Genomic DNA, 17556 nt, shown 5'->3' on the forward strand with positions numbered 1-17556 from the left:
CGCTCCCTCCTCCTCAACTTCATCTCCTCCGACCACCCCCGCCACTCCCTCCACCAGCTTCTCCTCCGCCGCCCCCGTCTCCCGCAGCCACTCCTCGACACCTCCCTCTCTGCCTACGCCCTCTCCGACCACCCCGACCTCGCCTTCCAGCTCTTCAACAAGATGAAGCGCCTCCGCATTAAACCCAACCTCCTCACCTGCCACTCCCTCCTCTCCTCCCTCGTCCGCCGCCACCCTCATTCCCCCTACTCCATTCACCTCTCCAAACAAGTCTTTAACGATTCCCTTAAGCTCGGTATAACCCCAAACACCACCACCTTCAACATCTTGATCCATAGTTCTTGTCTTGATAATAATTTTAATAATGCTCTTAGCTTCATGAACCAAATGATTGGTTTTACTTGTTCTCCTGATAATATCACTTACAATACTATTCTTGATGCATAAGGGCCAATTGAGTAAGGTTAGGGAGGTTTTGCTAGAGATGAAAGGTAGCAGGATTTTCCCAAATAGGAACACCTATAATATCTTGGTTCATGGCTATTGTAAGTTGAGGTAGTTGAAGGAGGCTGCCGAGGTTGTCGAGTTGATAAGAGCAAACGACATGGTACCGGATATTTGGACTCATAATACAATCATGAGGGGTTTGTGCGACGAGGGAAGGTCAAGGAGGCGATTAGCCTTAAGGATGATTTGGAGAGTCTGAGGGTGATGCCAGATGAGGTTACCTACAATACTCTGATTGACGGGTGTTTTCAGTGGTGGGGGAGTGTGGAGGCATTCAAGTTGGTTGAGGAAATGAAGGGAAAGGGAGTCAAGCCAAACGCGGTGACTCACAATATAATGGTAAAGTGGTACTATAAGGAAGGTAAGATCGAAGAAGCCGACTGTATTGTGGCAAAGATAGTAGAGAGTGGGTTTTCACCAGACTGTTTTACTTATAATACTATGATCAATGGTTATTGTAAAGCAGAAAATCTGGGAGAAGCTTTTAAGATGATGGATGAGATGGGGAGGAAAGGTTTAAAGATGGATACTTTTACTCTGAACACTATAGTGCACAAATTGTGCGTGGAGAAGCTGCTCAAAGAGGCATACGAGTTGACTGTGAAGACCACAAAGCGTGGTTATATTATCGATGAGGTAACCTACGGAACTCTAATCATGGGATACTTTAAAAATGATCAAACAAACAAAGCTATGAAGCTTTGGGATGAGATGAAGGAGAAGGGGATCATTCCTAGTGTTGTTACTTATAATACTATAATTAGGAGGTTGTGCCATTCTTTAAAAACTGATCAGGCTGTAGATAAATTGAATGAGCTTTTAGATAAAGGTTTGGCACCCGATGAAGCTATGTGTAACATAATTATTCATGGTTTCTGTTGGGAGGGAGCATTGGAGAAAGCATTCTTGTTCTATAACAGAATGGTTGAGAACTCATTCAAGCCTGATGTTATTACATGTAACATTCTTCTTTGAGGGCTTTGCAAACATGGTATGTTCGAGAAGGCCTTTAATTTATTTAATACATGGATCATTAAAGGTAAGCCCGTTGATGTAGTTACGTACAACACGTTGATTTCCGTCCTTTGAAAAGAAGGGAAACTTGATGAAGCATTTGACCTCATGACTGAGATGGAGAAGAAAAAATTGGGGCCGGACCGATATACTTATACTGCCATCATTAGTGCACTTACTCATGCTGGGAGAACTGAGGAAGCAAAGAAATTCATGTCAAAACTCCTAGAGACAAGTCCAAATATGATAAGTGAAGACACTTCACAAATACTTAGTTCAGGCGACATGGATTACTCAGAACAGATAACTAATTTTTGTACTCAAGGGAAATACAAAGAGGCAATGAAACTATTTCAAGAATCAGAGCAGAAAGGAGTTAGTTTGCATAAATCCGCGTATTTCAAGTTAATGGATGGGCTATTGAAGAGGCAAAAAAGCATATCGAAGGCCTCCTTATCAGATTGACACAATAAATTCAAATTGGCATTTTGATTCCCGATGTTCATCATGTTGAAGCCATTTTATTGGTAGTTTTGCTGTGATGGCGATCCATTATTTCATGTAAGTATCCAATTTTCCAACATTATATTAGATTTTGTGGCGTTTGTAAAGTGTGACTGTGTAATCAATATTTTCTTCCCTGGTAATTTTTATGGATGGTATCCATAGTTAAAGGTTAGAGAAAGTTATTCATGTCCTCAAGAGATATTTTATATGCTTTATTATCTGCACAAACAGAGTGTTGCTTTAATAGAAATTATAGATCTATTCTCACACTGCAATCCATTGTGCAACAGACATGTTAGGGGATCTGAACAGAGTCCACTTATTTTTTATTGTTTTAAATGATAATAAGGGCAAACTACCATTTCGAATAAGGTGCATTCTGTTTTAGCGGGATTTCTTGAAGGATCAGAAGGTCCTTGGTTCTTATCCAATCTGTTGCCTACCCAGCATGGTCCGTGTACTGAATTTCACCTTATTTGTTCATAAATACAATCGTCAATCCGTCTGAGTTTATTTTGTGTAGCCACAAAAATACTGCATTCCGCTTTTCATGTTTGACCAGATCATTTTATTTTAACTGTCTTCTATATGGCTGACTTAATTTTTCTATTTTTAACATCGCGTCTGTCAAAGTTTTATTTTTTATTTTTTCGTTAAATCTTGCATCTCCTTTTGGTAAGATTTAGGGTGCCTCTAATTTGAGCGAAAGTAATTATTTTACCGTGAACTTTCTCATTCTTAGAATATCATCCTATTTGTCTTCTCTGTGATTGTCATGAGCTCTGAAAAAAATACATTACCTGATTCCTACATCGATGTTGTGGTTGCACCAGTACGACTGGATTTACCAGATGTCTAAATTAGGGCCAACTTCCTTCTTTGTGGACTAATGGTGGCACTCTAATCGGCAGATTGTGTATGAATTTGTAACAGAACAGAAAAGAGAGAGATTTGTTCAAATGTATTAATACCCTGAACTGTTTATTGGAAGATAGTTCAGAGTTTTGGAGAGAAATGTGAGAGTGGAATTAGATTTAGGAGGAAAAAGGGTGTCTTATTCGAGATTTTCTCACTGATTCTCAATACAATAAGAAGATTATATCTCCCTCCCCCTTTTCCTCCTCTCCAAATTAAAATGTGAAGCTTCTAAAAATAAAAAAATAAAATAAATTTGCCTTCACAATTTAATATTGGATCTCTGGCTAATAGACTTCCTAAGTTTTAACCATGTCAGGAACTATAGCATTGTTAGTGTCAGAAGTTTTGAAAATGATCTGTTTGGATTCATGCCATTAAGTGATCTTAAGATGATTAAAGACAAAATGTTTAAGGAAAAAAAAACTCAAAAAAACCCTCTTCATTACTTAATTAGGGAATAAGCATGTCAAACTGTATTTCTTATTCGAGTATCCTAATTATTTCATTTATTTGTAGGATAACAGGTTTGGGTTGCCTACAATGAATCTGCATGGCTTTTATGCAATACTGTGGACAACTCCATCAACATCTGTCGGGTTAGTTCTCATGATTTTTTTTCCCGCTTATTGCTTGGTTATTAGAACCAGACATCATTTGTATTTTTTTCCTTCCCCATTTAGCTGATTACCACCCTAAACCTTAATGCGATAAAAATGACCACCACCACCGACGCAGCCTCATCGGAAGTTCAGCTGCTGAAAACGGTGATCACCATCCTCACAAGCCACCGTGACCCGCACTCCGCGCTCAAACTCTTAATCCAAAATCTTACCCTCCCCACGGTGCTTGCCGTCCTCTCCTCCACCCAACTCCACCGCACCCACTCCGCCACCCTCCTCTCCTTCTTCGACATCTTCTGCCACTCTCCCCACCCTTCTCTCTCCTCCTCCCCTGAGCCCCTCCTCCCCGGCCTCCTCGTCCACCGCCACTACTCCTCCGCCCGCTCCCTCCTCCTCAACTTCATCTCCTCCGACCACCCCCGCTACTCCCTCCACTAGCTCCTCCTCCGCCGCCTCCGTCTCCCGCAGCCACTCCTCGACACCTCCCTCTCTGCCTACGCCCTCTCCGACCACCCCGACCTCGCCTTTCAGCTCTTCAACAAGATGAAGCGCCTCCGCATTAAACCTAACCTCCTCACCTGCCACTCCCTCCTCTCCTCCCTCGTCTGCCGCCACCTTCATTCCTCCCACTCCATTCACCTCTCCAAACAAGTCTTTAATGATTCTTTTAAGCTCGGTATAACCCCAAACACGACCACCTTCAACATCTTGATCCATGATTTTTGTCTTGATAATAATTCTAATAATGCTCTTAGCTTCATGAACCAAATGACTGATTTTACTTGTTCTCCTGATAATATCACTTACAATACTATTCTTGATGCATAAGGGCCAATTGAGTAAGGTTAGGGAGGTTTTGCTAGAGATGAAAGGTAGCGGGATTTCCCTAAATAGGAACACCTATAATATCTTGGCTCATGGCTCTTGTAAGTTGAGGTGGTTGAAGGAGGCTGCCGAGGTTGTCGAGTTGATGAGAGCAAACGACATGGTACCGGATATTTGGACTTATAATACAATCATGACAGGTTTGTGCGACAAGGGGAAGGTCAAGGAGACGATTAGCCTTAGGGATGATATGGAGAGCCTAAGGGTAATGCCGGATGAGGTTACCTACAATACTCTGATTGACGGGTGTTTTCAGTGGTGGGGGAGTGTGGAGGCATTCAAGTTGGTTGAGGAAATGAAGGGAAAGGGAGTCAAGCCGAACACGGTGACTCACAATATAATGGTGAAGTGGTACTGTAAGGAAGGTAAGAAGGATGAAGCTGGCTATGTCGTGGTGAAGATGGTAGAGACTGGGTTTTCACTGGACTGTTTTACTTATAATACTATGATCAATGGTTATTGTAAAGCAGGAAATCTGGGAGAAGCTTTTAAGATGATTGATGAAATGGGGAGGAAAGGTTTAAAGATGGATACTTTTACTCTGAACACTATAGTGCACAAATTGTGCATGGAGAAGCTGCTCAAAGAGGCATACGAGTTAACTGTGAAGGCCGCAAAGCGAGGTTATATTCTCGATGAGGTAACCTATGGAACTCTAATCATAGGATACTTTAAAAATGATCAAACAAACAAAGCTCTGAAGCTTTGGGATGAGATGAAGGAGAAGGGGATCATTCCTAGTGTTGTCACTTATAATACTATAATTGGGGGGTTGTGCCATTCTTTAAAAACTGATCAGGCTGTAGATAAATTGAATGAGCTTTTAGATAAAGGTTTGGCCCCCGATGAAGCTACGTGTAACATAATTATTAATGATTTTTGTTGGGAGGGAGCATTGGAGAAAGCATTCTTGTTCTATAACAGAATGGTTGAGAACTCATTCAAGCCTGATGTTATTACATGTAACATTCTTCTTCGAGGGCTTTGCAAACATGGTATGTTCGAGAAGGCCTTTAATTTATTTAACACATGGATCATTAAAGGTAAGCCCGTTGATGCAGTTACGTACAACACGTTGATTTTCATCCTTTGCAAAGAAGGAAAACTTGATTAAGCATTTGACCTCAAGACTGAGATGGAGAAGAAAAAATTGGGGCCGGACCGATATACTTATACTTCTATCATTGGTGCACTCACTCATACTAGGAGAACTGAGGAAGCAAAGAAATTCATGTCAAAACTCCTATAGACAAGTCCAAATATGATAAGTGAAGACACTTCACAAATACTTAAATCAGGCGACATGGATTACTCAGAACAGATAACTAATTTTTGTACTCAAGGGAAGTACAAAGAGGCAATGAAACTATTTCAGGAATTAGAGCAAAAAGGAGTTAGTTTGCATAAATCTGTGTATTTCAAGTTAATGGATGGGCTATTGAAGAGGCGAAAAAGCATATCGAAGGCCTCCTTATCAGATTGACACAATAAATTCAAATTGGCATTTAGATTCCTGATGTTCATCATGTTAAACCCATTTTATTGGTGGTTTTGCTGTGATGACGATCCATTATTTCATGTAAGTATCCAATTTTCCAACATTATATTAGATTTTGTGGCATTTGTAAACTGTGACTGTGTAATCAATATTTTCTTCCCTGGTAATTATTATGGATGGTATCCATAGTTAAAGGTTAGAAAAAGTTATTCATGTCCTCAAGAGATGTTTTATATGCTTTATTATCTGCACAAACAGAGTGTTGCTTTAATAGAAATTATAGATCTATTCTCACACTGCAATCCATTGTGCAACAGACATGTTAGGGGATCTGAACAGAGTCCACTTGTTTTTTATTGTTTTAAATGATAATAAGAGCAAACTACCATTTGGAATAAGGTGCATTCTGTTTTAGTGAAATTTCTTGAAGGATCAGAAGGTCCTTGGTTCTTATCCAATCTGTTGCCTACCCAGCATGGTCCGTGTACTGAGTTTCACCTTATTTGTTCATAAATATAATCGTCAGTCCGTCTGATTTTATTTTGTGTAGCCACAAAAATACTGCATTCCGCTTTTCATGTTTGACTGGATCATTTTATTTTTGCTGTCTTCTATGTGGTTGACTTAATTTTCCTATTTTTAACATCGCGTCTGTCAAAGTTTTACTTTTTGTTTTTTCGTTAAATCTTGCTTCTCCTTGTGGTAGGATTTAGGTTGCCTCTAATTTGAGCAAAAGTAATTATTTTACCGTGAACTTTCTCATTCTTAGAATATCATCCTATTTGTCTTCTCTGTGATTGTCATGAGCTCTGAAAAAGATACACTACTTGATTCCTACATCGATGTTGTGGTTGCACCAGTACAACTGGAATTACCAGATGTCTAAATTAGGGCCAACTTCCTTCTTTGTGGACTAATGGTGGCACTCTAATTGGCAGATTGTGTATGAATTTGTAACAGAACAGAAAAGAGAGAGATTTGTTCAAATGTATTAATACCCTGAACTGTTTATTGGAAGATAGTTCAGAGTTTTGGAGAGAAATGTGATAGTGGAATTAGATTTAGGAGGAAAAAGGGTGTCTTATTCGAGACTTTCTCACTGATTCTCAATACAATAAGAAGATTATATCCCCCCTCCCCCTTTTCCTCCTCTCCAAATTAAAATGTGAAGCTTCTAAAAATAAAAATATAAGATAAATTTGCCTTCACAATTACATATTGGATCTCTGGCTAATAGACTTCCTAAGTTTTAACCATGCCAGGAACTATAGCATTGTTAGTGTCAGAAGTTTTGAAAATGATCTGTTTGGATTCATGCTATTAAGTGATCTTAAGATAATTAAAGACAAAATGTTTAAGGGAAAAGAAACTCAAAAAAACCCTCTTCATTACTTAATTAGGGAATAAGCATGTTAAAGTGTATTTTTTATTCGAGTATCCTAATTATTTCATTTATTCGTAGGATAACAGGTTTGGGTTGCCTACAATGAATCTGCATGGCTTTTATGCAATACTGTAGACAACTCCATCAACATCTGTCGGGTTAGTTCTCATGATTTTTTTTTCCCGCTTATTGCTTGGTCATTAGAACCAGACATCATTTGTGTTTTTTTCCTTCTTCAGTAGTGGCTGGGGGGTTGGGGGTAGGTGAAAAAAGTCATACTCAATCACTTTCGTTTTTTTTTTCAAGTATACTCTGAGTCTCTGATACGAGGATATCAAAATTTGGTCCTTCCTCCAAAAGTAATGTGTTATGTATGGTTAAAGAGATGCATTGTCTTTCTCCATCTTTCATATGGCTTTTTCTTTTCAGTGTTTATGAAATCAAGGTCTCTCCTGCAAAAGTAAATGTGTTGTTAAAAAGTTGCATCCTTTTATCTTCAATCTTTCTTATAGTTTTCTCTCTTTTTTTGTTTCCACCTCACTTTTTATTACCGAATCCAAAAAAAAAAAAGAATTCTATCCAAGGGGTGAAAATAAGCTAGGTTGTCTTAAACAGGCCTCTTGATTTCAAATAGATGGCTTAGGCCTTGCCTATATGCTTAATATAGGGCCTTTTTTAAAGCCTAGAGTAATCATTTTTATGATCAGGTATTGACCGAAAAGTCTATTAAAAGATATAGGACCTTCAAACAAATTTACAATTTCAATATTTAACTTTCTAAATCAAATAAATAATACATTATATATGAGTATAAGAATACTAATATAATATGCATTATTTAGTTATACAAGTTGGCATGCAAAAGCCTAAAAAAGGCTTTGACGCTTTGTAAAAAGTGGTCACCTTGGTGTCTAACATATTTTATAAATGAATTAGGATCTAGTCCAAACTAGGACAAGGACCTATTTGAGTGCATGGACCAAACTATAGGACAATCCCGTCAGCATTCATATGGAAAAAAGGGTTATATCTTTTGTTTTTTATGATCTTTAGGACCATGCCTCAGTAAATAATAATTGTATTTTTGGGCCTCTTATAATAATTTGATCAGTAAGAACCTTTTATAGTTGAAGATCTTCATTTTCTTTTAGTTCTTTCTGGCAATTATGTATCTAAGTTGTGAACTAAAAGTTGAGACTGTTCCAACCTTGAGTTGCATAATAATGTATAACCAACAATTCTGGCAATTTACTCTGGCGAATGACAGTAATTTACTGTTTGAATCAGCGCTACCGCTTGGTCCTACATTGCTTGGCAGTTCCGGATATCTCAGCCAAGGTCCTCTGTCTAGCTACCTTGTTTAACATGTGACAAGGAAGTGTATACAACTTGTATATTTTGAAGTTTGATTTTTTTTTAGGAGAATACTTTTTATTGAGAAGTTAGTTGGATATGGTACAGCAACAGATAATTTTATCGCCGCCACTGCCCACCGATCACTTTGCCATAAGAGTGAGCAGAAGCATCAAGGGTCATCTTATCCAATGTTGTACTACCACTTTACTGATCATAGTTTTCTTAGAACTTTAATAATTTTGAACAGCAGGCCAGAAAGCAAATTAAGGGCCCTTGTTTGTCTTTATGAGGTGACATAGCAATAGTGGTTATGAGCTAAAAGGCAAGTAAGGTCCATCTTATTTTGTCCTTGAAAATATGACCATAGATTCTCGTATTTACTTCCATTGATATTCATAGGGTAAAGTACAAGAACACAGAATGAAGAGGTTATACATGATTATGTGAAAGATCAAAGAATTCCATCTTTGTAATTTATGCATCATGATCTGTACTTCATTCTTGTTACACATGCTCAATTAAGAGCATTAAGTTTTGGTTGAGCAATGAAAACCAATGCTGGCAGGAAGAAGCAGAAACCATTGATAACTTTTTTTTTGGTCGATGGATTGGACAACCCCCAAATCCTAGGTTACACACTCACACACACCACACCCACACACACATGATACCTTTTTTTGGGTCAAGCTTGTACTACATGAGACTTGAACCTGAGACCCCTTAATAAGAAAGGGGAACTGAGGATCTACTAAAATTGATATTAAAAAAGTTGGAGTAATTACCCAAATCGGTTCTCAATTTTAAAAGCAGATATTTTAGTCTCCCAAAAAAATTTACACAAAAACATCTTCATGGTTTTATTCTGACAGACAAATAAGTTTTTAGTTCATTTTTTGGCAGAGTAATTACTCATATTAGTCTCCAAGAATTTTAAAAACAGATATTTTAGTCTCCAAGAAAAATTAATATACAGATCTTTTTCTAACATTTTTCTCCATTAGACATAACAGTCTTTCGTCCAAAAAAAGTAAAATAAAATTATTATTCTTATTATTAATTGCACAATCATATTGTACCATAATTTTTTGGACAAAAGTAATGATAAATTTATTCATTAGATTTTTATGTATGTATTTATAATATATATATATATAGTAACTCAATAATAATAATAATAATAATAATAATAATAATAAAATATCTAAAGATGGCACTAGAAAATGGCCTGTTCTTCCCAGCTGCAAATCCAGATCTTACCCTAACTAGCTACTCAGATGCTGATTGGGCATAGTGTCCAGACTCAAGAAGATCAATCACAGATTTCTGCTTCTTCGTTGGAACCGCTTTGATCAGCTGGAAAAGCAAGAAGCAACAAACAGTCTCCAACTCCTCCTCAGAAGCAGAATATAGAGCCTTAGCCAAAGCCACAAGAGAAGTTCAATGGCTACGAAATTTACTCACCGATTTGAAGATCCTTCACCCATAAACAACCCCAATCTACTGTGATAGCCAATCTTCCAAACACATTGCAGCTAACTCAATCTTCCATGAGCGGACAAAAATATTGAAATCAATTGTCACATCATCCGTGACAAGCTTCTTGAAGGTGTAATCCATTTGCTATCTGTCTCGTCAGCTGAACAAGTCGCTAACTTCCTCACCAAGCCCTTAGCTCCAGCTCCCTTTCGCTCGTGCACTTCCAAGCTTCGAATGCTTGACTTTTACATGCCAAGACATTCTAGCTTGAGGGGGCATGGTTCAAATAATAGTTCTCTTTTTTTCGTTCAAAATGAACAAATTAACTCATTAATAATAAACTTTAAAATCTACATGGATTGAAGTGTTTGTATTTCAGTTCGCATCAGTATACAAAAACAAAGCATTTCTCACATAGGTATATTTCTTGTATCAACTCAGATAGACTCGATGACGTTAGGATTTTTGCCAGTAAAGAATGTCATAAAAACAGTCGCGTTGTAGATATAGTCTCTAAACCGACAGAAATCCCTTCGTACAAACGTTTTGGTTGTCACAAGGAACAAATCCCTTTAAAATTGATAACCGAGTATTTAAACCTCGGGTCGTCTTCTCAAGGAATTGCAGGGAAGTATGTTCTTATTATTGGTTATGGAGATTGTAAATTTGGGGTTTTGAGAATAGGGAGCAAGTAATTTAAATTGCAATTTAAAATAAATAAATAACTGTAAAATAAACTTTTGGCAAGGTATGAAAACAGGAAGTCCTATTCTGGTTATCCTTATCAATTGTAATGAGAATTGGATTCTTCTCCCACTTTGTTAACCTCTAACTATGAAGGTAAGTTAAGTGGAGGAATTAATTCTGATTCCTCAGGTCCTAGTCTTTCCTTGGGAAAGGCTAGAGTTATTAGAACTTGAATTAATGAAATGAAGAAATCCAATTTTCAATCAACAATGAGTTTGATAACTCAAGTGTCTCCAATGACTCAACCAAAGCCAAAAGGGAAAAATAAATCTAAATTGAATTGAAAGCATCAATATGAATAAAGCAAAGCAAAATTAAATCTGAAAATACCTCAAATTGCATTAACAAAAGAAATTAAATCTGGCATAGATGTTCATAAATTAAATTGAGAAAATAAATAAAAATAAAGAACCTGGGATTGAGAGTCACTCCTAAAACTAAGAGAAGTCCTAAATCCTAATCCTAAGAGAGAGAGAGGAGAGAACCTCTCTCTCTAAAACTACATCTAAAAACATAAAAAGTGAATTATGAGAAGTCTCCCTATGAATGGATGCATTCTCCCACATTATAGCCTCTAATCTGTGTGTTCTGGGCTGAAAACTGGGTCAAAAACAGCCTAGAAATCGCCCCCAGCGATTTCTGTTACGTTCTGGTCGTGACAAAGTGACGCGGCCGGATGGATCACGCGGTCGCGTCGCCTAGTGTCAGGGCAACTATGGCATATAATATATCAAATCGAAGCCCCGGACGTTAGCTTTCCAACGTAACTGGAACCGCATCATTTGGACCTCTAGCTTAAGTTATAGCCGTTTGAGTGCGAAGAGGTCAGGCTGGACAGCTTAGTAATTTATCCAACTTCTCGTATTCCTTCCACTTTTGCATGCTTCCTTTCCATCCTCCAAGCCATTACTGCCCTATAATCTCTGAAAACACTTAACACACATATCAAGACATCTAATGGTAATAAGAGAGGATTATTAATTAACAATTTAAAGCTCAAAGAAGCATGTTTTCAATCAAAGCACATAATTAGGAAGGAAATATAAAACCATGCAAATATTATGAATAAGTGGTGGGTAAAGAGTTGATAAAATCCACTCATTTAAGCACAAGATAAACCATGAAATAGGGGTTTATCACTCGACAAATTAAAGTGTTCCTTAACTTTTAGCTAATTTCGTGACACAATCCATTTACGCAATCTATGTACTCTTGCTAAACATTTCTTAAAATACTTTGTCTTGTTTTGATCATTTCAATTCTCGTACTACCCCCTTAGTACGACACCTTAGTTGAAATCCTAACGTCACTCGAAATTAAATAGTTGATTATTATTTCTAAGTCTTGATGGAATAATTATAGTAGTACTCTTGAAATTGAAAATGAACTTCTACATTGACTGCGTGCAACAAGAAGTAATGCCTTGTTAGCTTCTTTCCTATAATTTTCTATGTTATCTGCAGCCTCACATACATGACCTACTTTTTAGTCTTAGAAAAAGTACAAAAGAATAATAAAAATATGAATAATGGAATAAAAAAAGAAATTAATTTTAAAATCATAAATAAGATTATTAATTAATTATTTTAAATTTTAAATTTTAAAATTTAAAAAATAAGAATTTGTAATTAAACCAAATTACAATTGGCACAATTACTCCTAATATTATGCAAACCTCTCATTCTCCATTTGCAATCTCTGGTTCGTAGAGTCACCTCGGTGCCGCTGCACTTCTCTACTGTCCGGTCCGACACCGCCCAGCCTCTCCGCGTTCCGCTTACGCGCCGTAGCAACGGGGCTGTAGCAGGCCCGTGCGTCCTTATTACCGCTGCCCACCCGTCGCCGACCGTGTAGGTCCCACCGCAGGTCGCTGCCTCCTGTTGCGCTATTCGAGATGCACGTTATCCTCGTCATCTGTCCTTCCCGTTGCGCCGTTGTTGTTGTTGTGCTGCACCTCATCGATGCCACTCTTCTTCCCACTGATTCGACTCCTCCTCCTCTTCCATCTCTGGCCGCTGCGCGTTCGGGTTCGAAGCCCACGGAGCAGATTCGCAACCTCGTCTAACCGAAGTTGTCGTTGCGTGGCTCCTCCGTCGCCGGATCTCCTCCCCTGCCTCTATGCATCGCTGTCGACTCTTTTCACTCCGAAAATGTGCTGGATGTTCAATTTACTAGGTATACAGATAGTATTTTAATTCTTAATTGGATGGTTATTTTGTTCGATTCAGTTTAAGTATATACAATTAACAAATGTTGGATAATCATTTTACTAGGTAGTGGGATGATTATTTTAATAACTATATGAATGGTTGTTTGATGACGATTCTACGACGATGATGGAAGAAAAGGCTATAGGAGTGAACGATGATGACCGATGAAAGAGCTTCTAACACCAGAGAGATGGGATGATTGATGAGGATGGGGTAGCAGACAATTTGAAGAAAAAGAAGGCGTTTTGATGAATCTTTTTAAAAAATTTTCTTATTTTTTTTATATTGGACTAAATTCAAAACCCATTATTTACATTATTTAGATTTTTTATTATTTTCCTAGCGGAGCGGTTAATCTTAGTCTTGATGGATGTATCCATATGTATAATGGGATCTTTGTGTGAATTCCTTGAATTTGTTATAGTTTTCAGAATGGCAATGATTCTATATGCTGAAGAATGTGACTCCCCCTATACCCTATAGTTGGTATGTATTAGTGGCATGTTATCAATGGCCACCAAAACATTCAGATTTATTATGTATATATAGTTAGTTACATCTCCACTATATGTCTATATATACTTGCTTGGGGTATATATATTACCCAGCCCATTAAAGTATGCATGACTCGAAAATTATATTTAGGTTTGTATGAAAACTATTATATATGCACGGAAATTAAACTAAATTGAAATATCTCTCTCTATATAATAATATAAATCACACTCTTTTTTAAAATGAAAAAATAAAAATTTAGTTACCTTTAAATTAAAATAATAAAACTCGTACATAATAAAAATTACAAGTGATTAACTTTTTATTTTATTAGTTTATAATTTTTCTCCTTTATTAGATCGTGTTGATTCTAGGAATGGAATCATGACATGGTTTGGGTTACACAAGCATATAATACTTTATACTTTTGGCTTGACATACACGATGATCATCAAAAGAATAAGAGAAAAGGAGAAATAAATCCTTGATATTTTGATATATGGACATTTAAATATTTTAAAATTTTAAAATATATTTAAGTTACTGACTTTTTTTAAATTTGGATATATCGATCTCTTATGTTCAATTGGATCTGTCAGATCTAATAGAAAAATTAAACGTAATTCTCGTTGTACTGACCTGGTCGATATGAATATACATGTGGGAGAATTTTTAAAATAAAACAAATTAGACTCAGGGATCGATGTATCCACATTTTGAAAAAATCTGAAACTTAAATGTATTCTTAAAACTTCAGAGACTTAAATATCCGCAGAGGTGCAGACTAAAAAATTAAGAATCGATTTGTCCGTTTCTCAAAATATATATATCAACATCTAATTAAACCTTTGTTTGGTTTCTGCCTTATTTATTGAATTATTATTTTTTAAACTTTTGTAAAAAAAATTTAAAATTCAAAATTTGAATTATTTTCTTGTAAAGTTTATATATATAACTATATTAAAAATAACAAGGAAATAGAAAATAATAGAAACAGAACGAATTAATTAAAGATGATACAATGCATGCAATCTCAATTATTAACTCTCAAGTATTCCAACCTTTTGACTTCATGGTCTTGAAGTCAATAAAGACATTAACATAGCAAATTAATTAAGGTCCATAGTGGCATCTTGGACGGGGTGAACAATAGTTTACATAACGAGAAATAATGGAGATTTCCTTAGCTGCTTCTTTGTTTTTTTCTTCTAAACTTTTAGTGTGGTAGTGTATGGTTGGCCTGCTTGACGGGTTTTATTTTTCAAAAGAAATATTGTAATGAGGAAATTAATAAAAAAATATTGCAATGTGAGTGTATGTCAGCATTGATAGTTATGAAGTGCAAATCAATCTTCACATATATTTTGGTTTCATCTCATGTTATTTAAACATATAATAATATAGTCTCAATTCTCAAACTACTTGATACTCATTAATATATATATATATATTAATATGCGATTTTGTTAGATGTATAGCAAGATCATCTATAAAAACTTTCTTCCTTAGATTAGAAGAAGACATGTTCTAATATAATCCACACTTGAGCACCATACATAAGTTTCACTTAAGGTATTTGTTATGGTATGATGATAAATTCATACGTATCGATACGTTTAAAATATGGACAAATAATAACAATTTATGTAAAATTTATTTTTCACATCAACATTTAATTTTTGTTTTTTTAAATATTTATTATATCACCACTTTTACTAATACACCCCTTTAATTAAATAAAAATAAAAAATAATTTTATAAAAAGTCTTAAACATCTTTCTTTTATTTGATTAGACAAAAATATCCTTTTAAATTAAGAAATTTTAGAATTCAATTCATCTTAATTTTATAGTTTCAAATAATTTAAACAACAAAACAAAAATATATTAAAAAAATAAAAAAATTAAAATTTCTTCATCTTCTCCAATTTTTCTAATCATTCGTACCTCCCTCTAAGCAAAACATATCAAAGAAACAAAAAATCAATTGTTCTTCATCTTCTCCAATTACCTCTCTGAAGCAAAACAGTGAAAATCTCAAACCAAAACCCTAGATTCTTTGAAGCTCCAGTTGACTGTGGCGTTTCCTCTCATCATGTGCCGTAGAGTTCGGTAGACAAGGTCTGGTGCTGTGTAATTAGGGATCAAACTGAAGTTGAGCTTTGTAATTTTCCCAAACTCAGAGGCAACTTCGCCTGGCGAAATCTTGTAGTCTTCATCTGTCACCCATGATCTCAACATGCCAGTGTCACCGGAAGGTGATATTGTCCTATCTCCGACGTTGAACCGGGACTTGGTCTCAAGTGCTGAGTTGTTCTCAAGTGCTGAGTTGTTCTCTAAACAGCGGCGGCAAAGAACCTAGGGTTTTGGTTTGGGACTTTCACTACTTTGCTTCTGAGGGGTAATTGGAGAAGATGAAGAACCATCGATTTTTTGTTTCTTTGATATGTTTTGCTTAGAGGGGGCATGAATGATTAGAGAAATTGGAGAAGATGAAGAAATTTTGATTTTTTGTTTTTTTAATATGTTTTTGTTTTGTTGTTTAAATTATTTGAAACTATAAAATTAGGATTAATTGAATTCTAAAATTTCGTTAATTTAAAAGGATATTTTTGTTTAATCAAATAAAAGAATGATGTTTAAGACTTTTTATAAAATTAAATAAAAAATATTTTTTATTTTTATTTAATTAAATGGGTATATTAGTAAAAATGGTGATATAATATATATTTAAAAAAACAAAAATTAAATTTTGATGTGGAAAATAAATTTCACGTGACTTGTTATTATTTGTCCATTTTTAAAGGTATCGGTACGTATGAATTTATCATCGTACCGTAGCAAACACCTTATCGAAAAGATGCTCAAAGACAATTATAGTGTCCGGAGTTATTGAAACATTACCAAAAAGATGCTAAAAGACTATTATAGTGTCCGGAGTTATATATGAGAAACTATAATGATAAAATTAAAATTTCAAAGACCACACTGAGTAATGATTTGAATCTCAAAGATCTATATAAAACTTTACTCTAAAAATAAATTTTAAAATTTTAGAATTTTATGTGTTTATTAAATAAGAGTAATAATAAAGATGGATTTATTTACCATTTTATCAAAATTTGATTTGAAATTAATATATATAACAAAATAAAATGTTAAAAATTAATTTGACAACTAAAATTTGTTAGAATATTAGGTTGTCTAACTAAAAAATATTTGAAATTTGAGTTGGAATATTACTGCTAATCTTTTATTAAAATTTAACATAAAAATAAAATAATTTTAATATATTATTAGTATAAAATAGTTTTACATATATATGATATATTTAATTATGTAATATTACGTTAACAAAAATAATCATATTTTCCATTACATTGGTGGCTTGATTATTCAAGAAATAATAACGAACATGACGAGACAATTTTATATCAAAATTAAGCTAAAAAATTAATGCCTAATTAAATAGAAATTATAAATTAATTTAATAATTTTTTTTGGTGAACAATTGATTGAATAATTAAATCTTGATAAAATGTAGATGGCAAATTACACTGTATTTATTTAAGATATAAAGTAATAAAATAAAAAATAATTAAATTGAATAAATAAAATAAGGGAAGCAGCTCCTTCCCCGTTTAGCTGATTACCACCCCTCTAATGCGATAAAAATGACCACCACCACCGACGCAACCGCCGCAGCCTCATCGGAAGCACAGCTGCTGAAAACAGTGACCACCATCCTCACCAGCCACCCTGACCCCCACTCCGCGCTTAAACTCTTAATCCAAAATCTCACCCTCCCCACGGTGCTTTCCGTCCTCTCCACCACCCAACTCCACCGCACCCACTCCGCCACCCTCCTCTCCTTCTTCCACATCCTTCGCCACTCTCCCCACCCTTCTCTCTCCTCCTCCTCTGAGCCCCTCCTCGCCCT

At 35.6% G+C, this 17556-nt stretch overlaps 2 pseudogenes; both read left to right on the forward strand.

Annotated features, from left to right (window-relative positions):
- On the forward strand, nt 1-2001 carry LOC107612900 (annotated as a pseudogene).
- Nucleotides 3660-6358, forward strand: LOC107612892 (annotated as a pseudogene).

Source organism: Arachis ipaensis, chromosome B01 (assembly GCF_000816755.2).
Source record: "Arachis ipaensis cultivar K30076 chromosome B01, Araip1.1, whole genome shotgun sequence".
Taxonomy (NCBI): domain Eukaryota; kingdom Viridiplantae; phylum Streptophyta; class Magnoliopsida; order Fabales; family Fabaceae; genus Arachis; species Arachis ipaensis.